The sequence below is a fragment of the Gopherus flavomarginatus genome, chromosome 10, assembly GCF_025201925.1.
Source record: "Gopherus flavomarginatus isolate rGopFla2 chromosome 10, rGopFla2.mat.asm, whole genome shotgun sequence".
Taxonomy (NCBI): domain Eukaryota; kingdom Metazoa; phylum Chordata; order Testudines; family Testudinidae; genus Gopherus; species Gopherus flavomarginatus.
This window is the reverse complement of record NC_066626.1, coordinates 1927696-1936925: the sequence shown is the minus strand read 5'-3', so window position 1 is coordinate 1936925 and position 9230 is coordinate 1927696. Positions and strand designations below refer to the sequence as shown.

Below are 9230 nucleotides of genomic sequence, written 5' to 3'. Positions count from 1 at the left end.
TTGTAAGAGAAGGACACTGATTCTCTAGCCAGTGTCTTGCTACTAGCTAATAAGTTCTATAGAGCTATCTCACAGCAGGGTACAACACTTCTCACCCAGGCTATTCAGGAAGAAAACACTATCCAAAGCCTGTGCATTGACATCCTGCAATGTCTGGACACCTTAGTCACTGGAATGACCCAAGTAAGTGACCTGTTGCTACTGCTTCTTGAAATAGGGACGGTCTTCCTTACATTCTTTGTACTTCCCCACAAGGAAGCTTTTTGCACACTCAGCATAATGGAGGAACAGTATGTCAAATTCATGTCAGGGATGGTGTGACCCCTTCATCATGGAGTAAGTGGTTCACATTAGAGAAAAGATAGAAAGCCATTTAACTAGAAGAAATCATGTTGCAGAGATCTTCTCTTCATTCTTTCCACTGTCTGAGTGCAACTCCCCCTGAGATCCTCCATGAATACTTCTGATCTTTAGATTTGGTGATCCTGGATTTGAACAGATCTTAGGGCTGGGACTGTGCCTTATCTAGGTCTGTAAAGTTCTGGGTGAGTTGATGGTGCTATCTAAATAGCTCCATAATGCTGTAATGCAGGGAAGGAGGATTCATCTCTGGGTGAGAGCCAAATTGCTCACCAAAGAAGGCAGTGTATTTAAAAGACAGAGTGAGGGGGCACCAGACAGGTAGAGTGAGATGATGGGAGGAGAGAGAGATGAGGTGATAGGTAAGGGAAGGGTCAGTGATGAATAAAAGGAATTTTTATTGAGAGGGCGGGATTCAGACAGCAGGATACTGGAGGTGGGGGAATGGAAATAGCTGTGTACTGAACAGTCTCGCTCTTCTCTGCAGGTGCTATGGCCAAGGCTTCTAGAATATGTGGTGCCAGCTCAGTACACTGGTACTCTGAAGCCTCTCTGCAGATGCCTTAGGGAACTGGTTGAGAGAAAGCAGCAGGAAGGAGAAGAAGCTGCTTGCCTCGACTACGGTGGACCAGGTTTATAACAGAAACTCTTTCATTTATTCTCTCCAGGCACACTGTGAAATGAACAGGTTCAGTCTGCTCCAGTTCTCTCATCGGCAATGAGAAGGCTAAAATGAATGAGGGATGGTCTTGTGATTGCAACATGGCCATGGGGGAAGCTAGGAAATGTGGGTTCTGTTCCCAGCTTGCCACCAAAATTTGGATGTGACCTTGGGGAAATCACTTGATCTTTCTCTCTCAGGTTCCCTGCTTGTAACATGAAGGAGTAATTAATGCCAACCTGATAGAGGTGCTGTGAGGCGGAATTCATTCATGTCTGTAAAGCATTTTGAGAAGCTCAGACTGAAAGCACTATGGAAATGCAAGTTATGATCAGCTGCATTCAACATTGTTGGGCACGTTGGGAATGGCTAGGTGAATAACATCAGCAGGACTCTCTGAAAGCCTGGCAAAATTAATGATATTCTCTTTCTTTCCCTAGTGAAACTCCCTACACCCCAGGGGCTGCTGGCACGACTCCTGGTGAGTAGACCATGAGAATAGGTTTTCTGCGGAATATGAAGTGGGACAGTTAACTATATAAAAATGGGTTTTTTAGCTAAATGTTTGTAGACAGGCTGAGGAATGTGTGTGATTGGATCTCTCTGTCTCTGCCCTCTCCTGAGACACACTGTTCTGGATCCTCGCACTAGCTAGAATGCTTTCTTCTTCAGGAAGGCGCTGCAGTAGAATCAACAACTCTATTCTATGGTCTCCACAATGAGAGAGTCTGAGCTATTCTCTCCTTCAGGAATAAACTGGTATTGTGCTGACAAAACTTAGCCTGTTCTTTCTCTCTCATTGGCAGGTAGTAGCCTCATCCCCTTATGCAGGAGAAGGACACGGATGTGCTGCCTTGCAGTTACTACAGGCCCTGCACCAAAATATCCATGCGGCAGTGGGTGAGATGTGGGTAGTAAAGATCCCATCTCTGGTGCAGTACATTGAAGGTAAAGCGCTAGTTAGGAGAAGTGCGGTCCATGGAGAATAGAAGGGAAGCCAGAAAATGCAACTTCGTATGGACATGTGTTGTGCCATTCCTGTTGCAGTATGTGGGAACAGTGGGGAATTGAAATTGGGCTTCTAGGCCTTCACTTTTCCTTCATCTGGATAACTATGAACCACTGGGGTAAATCCAGAATTGATCCACTGAGGCCAATTCAATCCGGGCAGAATCAGGCCAGGAAGGTTTCAGCTGAATGGAAATTTTACAGCAGTTCCCCCCACACCTATGCTAGGTTAATGTTTGGGAAGGTAAATTAAGCGTGAAGCTGGAGGTTAGTGAAATATTTTGGGATTACATAGATAGTCTGAGTTTGCAAACTGAATTTTTCTGAAAATTAACCTCCATGTTTACTCTCAAGGGTGATTCAATTAAAAACCCCAGAGTTTTTCTTTCTGTAAGGAAACCTGAGTCATAAAAGTTAGGTTGGCCAAGTGGGTGCCCTATGTAGAATCTAGGTATCGGGGACCTAATAATGTCTTTCATCAATTTTACAGTGGTATGAATCTATTGACCTCCTCAGTCAGTGTAGGCTGTGTCTACACTATGGGGTTATGCCAGCAGAGCGCCAATGATGTAGCTCTGCCAGTATAGTCTCTGTGGAGTATGACAGACCCTACGTGGAGCATAACCTGATGTGTTTCTGATGACTGTCAAGCCCTACAATGTTCAAGTGGGTTTGATATTCAAAAAAAGATTTAAAAAAATGAGCTGTCTCTTCTCTAGTGGTTGTTGCTGTACAGAGTCCTCAGTACTACCTTGTGCTGACATTAAAGAAGGGTAGGTTAGAGCTGGACATTCAGAAACAGGGCTAGATTCTCAGCTGATGTAAATCAGTATAATTCCATTGACTTCAGTGAAGCTACACCGATTTACATCAAGTTAGGATCAAGTCCAGAATCTCTTCTTATACAGGGAAAGTTTGTTTTCATATTAAGCCCAGTCTTCTGATGTGCTGAACAGTTTTGTGAGATGCTAAGTACCCTCAACTCCCATTAAAGTCAACGGGAATTGGGAGTGCTCAGTCTCTCACTCCTGGTGGGTTGACTGGCCCTGAATGAAAATGCCAGCAGGGTACCTAACATGATACTTTCTGTTGGTCCAGCAAAGAGTGTTGGCGTATGTCCCATTTAGCCTTGAAAGCCCAGGTATGTTACAGCTTGGCAGAGCAGGGGTTTTCGAAGGACTAACTGCAAAGGAGATTCCTGGGACGACTCTTCTTGCTAACCTAGGTGACATTATTGTTTTGCCTCCTGCTTCATAGGAAACACAGAGAATTCCCTGGACTGTGTGCGGTGGGAGCACATGCTGCTTCAGGTACAAGACGCCTTTCAGCTGTATTGTCACAGCCCTCCCTCCCCCCTCCAAATGTATCAGCTGGGGAAAATATTAGTGATAAACTATTCATTATAAGCAGAGCTGGTCAAACCATTTCATTTTGTTCACTGAAAACTGGCCTTTTTTATTTTCATGGGATATTTTCAATTTTTTTTTCTTTTTACACAAAACAAAACAACCACAACCCAAATGGAAAATGTTCAGTTTTTTGAAATGGAAGTTGATGTTTTGAGGTTTTTTTTCATTTGCTTTCCTGTTTGTCTCCTTCCCCCTGTCCCCCCCCCCCCGGCTTTTTCAGTCACAAAGTGGAAGAGGGGAGGAAAGGCCTGGGGACGAGGGATAAATGGAAGGAAAGAGGGAAAAGAAAGAACTGAATAATGGTCATTTTTGATTTTGAAAAGCAAAATATTTTTGTTTGTTTCACTTTTCATTTGTGTTGAAAAATCAAGAAAAGAAAAAAATTCCACTTGTTTTGTGAAATGAAGTTACCATTGTTCAACTGGCTCTAGTTATAAATAACTCCTGTGTTACCACTGGAAACAACACAAAACCTAACCAGAAAACCAACATGCTCGTGGTGCTAATGCACCACTGGGGAACATATAAAGGATTCTTTTTTTCTCTTTGCCACTCAAAAGAAAATTTGCTATGAGAAACCCAAAAAGGAAAAGAGACAAGACAGGGTTTGGTGACTGTATCTCATGGAGAAGCCTTTCTGGTCAGAAAGAGCTCTTTACAGCCTCATGTAAATCCAGACAAGGAACATTTTTATGGCGAGTGCTGAAAATGAAAGGAAGGGACCTAGTGACAAATATGCCCCAGAAGATTTGGAGTTCCATTTGGGGTTGGATTACACTCTAGAATTTTCCATTCCAGATCCCAGCCTTATTTGAAATTCTTTGGGCTAAAAAATCAAATCACATTAGGTTTTCTTATGAGGTTTCTGATATTTCCTGGCTGCTGTTCAAAATTTGGGCCTGAAACAGCAAAGTGCTGAGAGTTACTAACCTCTGGGTGACTTCAAAGGGAGTTGAGGGTGTGACCCCAGGTCCTTTGGGTGCCCACTGACTTAGGCCACAGGATTCCCTGGATCTGATCTCTATATAATCAAAGGGTGTTATGTAAAGCCTTTGCTGGATACCTGTGCCACACGGCTCATCATAATCATTGCACAGTGACTGGATGGAGAATATATAAGATGTTATGGTTGTATACTGAAATTGATGCTTTTAAGGTGTGTGAGTTGGGCCTGGTCACCAGAAAGTGATAAACAAGTTTCTTTCAGGCAGGAGATGCTTATCTGCCTAAATGGCTGTATGTAGACAGAATAATTATTCACAGTGGATGCTAATCAATAGAGGAAAATTCTAATCAAGTGATTGCAAAGTCTCCAGAGGAGATTTGATACAAGAGAAACAAACAAACAATAGGGGGTACGCTGTTTACCAGTGAAGGCAATGGATGCTTGGAACCCTTTCTGGAGATCCAGAGGTATCCGGCACCAGGTATCCTTCACCTATTGGACGAACTGCCAGCTGGCTTGTCTTCTGAATGGAGGATCACCTTTGGTCTGGGTGTTTCATGCTGGGAGAGAGATTTGGGGGAGCTATCCTTTGTGAGACAGGGGAATGTTTGGTTATCTAAGTATAAGCTCTAGAAGTGTGTTATGATTTTATTTTGACGTAACCATTTGTTTGCATTAATTTTACTTGCTCCTTCTCAACTCTCTGATCTTTGTGAATTGAACTCTGCTTGTTTTCACTATAAATGTATCTAAGTGTGTGAAATGGAGCGGTGACTCTGAGGTGAAACTGGTAAGGTGGTCTATAGCAAGCCTATGAATTCTGTGAGTATCCAGTGGAACAGGCGCTGGACATTGTGGGGCTGCAGAGAGGGCTCGGCGGTTGGACTGTAGGGATTGCTAATCTGTGGAAGGGCAGTGGAATCTGGATGGGGTGAGAAGGGTGTGTTTGTGTTTCCTGTGACTGGCAGAGCACAGAGAAGGCTTCCTCATGCTAAGGGCAGGTGGTAGTGAGGTACCGCACAACCCTGGGGACCCTTGGGATGTGGCATAAAGGGTCCAGAGCACTTCAGAGAAGGTTCCTGGTCCTTTGTAGTCCAGGTCCCTTTTGTTCAAAGTTTATTAGACCCATCCTCCATCCACTATATAATCACTCCTCAATGGTCAGATTTCTTGGCTCCGTCTCATTCTCCAATTCGCTGTCCATCTGGGTTTGGGGACTGAGAGGAATCATCAGGCAAAAGTTAAAGAACAACAGCAGAGGAAGTCTGGGTTGTCAATGTTTATAGTTCTCAATGGGGAAATAACCTTCCCATGACACCTGAATATTGGAAAGTTTACAAGAGAAAACAAGGAAGAAAAGAAAAACACCAAAGAAATAAACAAACAAACCCCACAACAACCCCCAAATTTTTGCAATTAACCCTCTGGGTTAACTCTTGTTTTACACTCAGTTCCTAGGAACATCTCTGGAGATGATAGACGACAGTGCCTGGAGCAGGCAGATAAGCCTTGAGTTGAGCCAGCAGATGGCCAGCTATACCAGCCCCTCCCATGAGAAGGTTTGTTCTCTGTTAAGACTTAGTTTCTAGTTAATTTCCCTTGAAATTCTGATTGGGGGGCTAAGTAAGGCTTCTGTCAAGGCCTCATTACTTTATATTTTATTCTGCATAACAAATTTGTTTTTACTTGTTCCCTGCTCTCTTGCCCCCCTGCCCTGCCAATATTTGCTTGGACAGGCTGCTTGTCTGTGCTGCATTGTTGGTTCTCTGGCTGGGCTAGATGATGGGATGTGTCTGCAGTATGGGTGCATGGACTTGGCTATCTTGTTCTTTCCTGAGTGTTGCTGAGCTGGGTCTGTACTGACAGGCACGTTGTGTTACTGATATCTCGGTGCTGGTCTCTTTCTTTCAGAGTTTCCTGTATAAGGCGCTAGGAACATCCTTAGCAGTTTGTCAGGACCTGGTCCACGTTAAATCACAGCTTCATCAATTTTTGACAACAACAGATTATATGGAAGTCCCTGAGAGACAGGTGAGGACTCTGTCCCTCTCCCCACTTTACCAAGTAATCCCTGAATGCTCCCTGTGGGGCTCAGCTCTGAGTTGGCCTGGAACAGATGCCATTTCGCTTCATAGCCTCTTCATTGCTATTTCACTCAGCCCCCTCTCCCCATGTGTCTCACGCCTGACTGGCGCTTTACACCGCTCCAGGTGAAAGGAATGGACTCTTGGGTTAGATCCTAACCAGTATTTTTCTTGGGTGACAGGGAGTCATTTCCATCCTTGCATTCTCTGCTGAGAGCCATCTGGACCTCACCTTGAAGGCACTTCAGGAATTTGGGGCTGCAATGAACAAGGTTAAGGTTTCTGGGTTCGTCAGCCGCCTGAAGGTAAAGGAGCCAGGGGGTTCTCTCAAACTTCCTCTCCCTCTAAAGCAGGGGCAGCAGCCCTGGGGTAGTGTCTCCTCTGGTCAGCTAGCATTGTCCCCCAGTGTATGCGTTCTACGTGATGCCTGCAGTTAAGCAGAGAGGAGCACAATCTAGAGCTGGGGTTCTCTCAAATGATTTTTATCGTCTGACGTCCCATGGCTTGAGCGCCCCTCCCATGCACAATGTGTGGGAACTACCTCAGTGGCTTGCATGGAAAAGCATTTAAGGTATTTTTGGCGTTTTTTTTAATCCCAGTTAGTAGCTGGAAATGAGGAGGTGTTGCAAGCAACATGTGGCCAAGCAACCTGCTTTAGGTAGACCACCAGTGGTCTATGGATGACAATTATGGAACATCTGATTTAGAGCAGTGGTTCTCAATCTGGCCAGATTAGTGTACTGCTTTCAGGAGTCTGATTTGTCTTGTGTATCCTAAATTTCACCTCATTTAAAAATTACTTGCTTACAAACTCAGGCATAAAATTATTAAAAAGTGTCATAGCACATTATTACTGATAATTGCTTATTTTCTCACTTTTACCATATAATTATAAAATAAATCAACTGAAATATAAATATTGTACTTGCGTTCTTTGTAGTCTGCTGTAAAACTAGGCAAATATCTAGATGAGTTGATAAACCCCTTAGAAGACCTCTGCAGACCCTCAGGGATACACAAGTAGCCCTGGTTGAAAACCGCTGATCTAGAGGCTAGAGCAGGAGACTAGGCCTCTGGGCTTCCACTGCTGGCTCTGCCATTTACTCACTGTGCAGCCTTAGGCAAGACATTTAGCGCCTGATCTTGTACCCACCGGTGTCAATGACTAAGCTCCCGTGTACTTCACTCCTGTAGGTTCAGCATTTTAGACTCTCTGTGTCAGAGTTACCTACTGGGAATGATGGAGATACTAATCTCTCCACACCTCACAGTTATTATATGGCTTAAATACTTTTTGCAAGTGGTTTGAGATCTTTGGCTGAAAAGAGCTTTGCAAGTGCAAGCTGCTGTTGCTGCTGTGAGGAATTCCTTGGTCAGCAGCAGATCAGAATTCCAAAGCAAAAGGAATCAGAAGAACTTTCTGATTGTCTAGGACTACCACCATGGGAAGAGAGGCAAGACTCACAGCACCCTGATGCTGACATACAGCAGCGTGGCTGTCCATGCTCCAAAAGACCAGCTTCTTTCCCGAGTAGAGGCAGACATCACAGGGAACATCCTTCTCCATTACAGAGCCAGTTGTCAGGTAAGAGCTTTTGCGTGATAAGTGTCACAGAACTCAAATTTAAAACTGTAATGGATGGAGCGTGAGCTGTCACATGTTGTATCATTTTTGTTGCTCTTCTTTGTATTTTCTCTAGTTTTCTATATTCTTCTGAAATTCTGCAGACCCCAGCTACACAGTAATTCAGATGCAGTGACATTCAGGCTGTTCAGAATAACACTCTAACTCCCCTAATATGGATGTGTATCTAGCTCTATCTTTTACTACCCAAGAGAGACAAGTGCTAGCCTGTATTTAGTTGATTTGCTGTCACGCTGTTTCTTGGACTCACTATTTCCCTTACCTCTTATCTGTCTTCTTGTTTGTCTGTGTGCTCCATTATTTCTGTTTGCCAGGTGTCTGACTGCTGGTCCTGACTCTCATCTCAGTGCAACCTCTCCACGTCACTTTGCCATTCAGTTCTGCCTTGTCTAACTGAGACTCTCACTTAGGCATTGCCAAAAACAGTTGAACCAAACTGAGATCTTCCAGTACTTCACAAATGCAAATGTTACGGAGGATGGCCCCTGATACTGACCTCTGCAGAACACCCCCTCTGCCTACATTTCCTGCCTTTTGGAAGATTTAACAGTAGTGATTTCTCTCTGCTCCATATTCACCAGCCAGGACGTTTTGAGGTTGTGTGTTGTGTGGGACTATCTACGTTGCTAATAGCTGTTTTGCATTTCGTTTTTCAGGTGCTGGGCATCACTGTTGCGAACAAGGTACATTCTAAATAATCTGCCCTCAGCTTTTGCATTTTCTGTACACAAATTGCTTGTTTAAATTGCGCAGAGCTTGGTTTCCTTGCTGCATCAAGCAGGAGTCCTGGCTGCTCTGGTGTAAGTGGACCTGGATTTATTGATTTGAACCTGGGTTTTCGCTTCTTCTGAGGTGGGTGCAGAGCCAGGGTCCTCTACCTTCTGGGGTCTGCGGGCACCTCTCTCCTTCCCTGAGGCTTAGATTTAATTCCTGATCTTTATCTTCTGGACTGTGGTTCTTCTCTCAGGTTCTCATCCACTTCCTCTTGTTTCTCCTTCTGGATTATGTAGGACATGTACCTAAAATTAACCCTCATCCACAATGTCATGGAGATTAGCTGTGCCGTCTTGGAGACCAGAGACTCCCAGGAGTTCGAATTCTCTTACAAGCTGGAGCT

The 9230-nt window shown here is 44.2% G+C and overlaps 1 protein-coding gene across 1 annotated transcript in view; it reads left to right on the top strand.

The window, feature by feature from the left end:
• The window catches only part of LOC127030059 (maestro heat-like repeat-containing protein family member 2B), an 87919-nt gene that overhangs the window by 38361 nt on the left and 40328 nt on the right, over positions 1-9230 (top strand). The gene's annotated exons all lie outside the window — the stretch shown is intronic.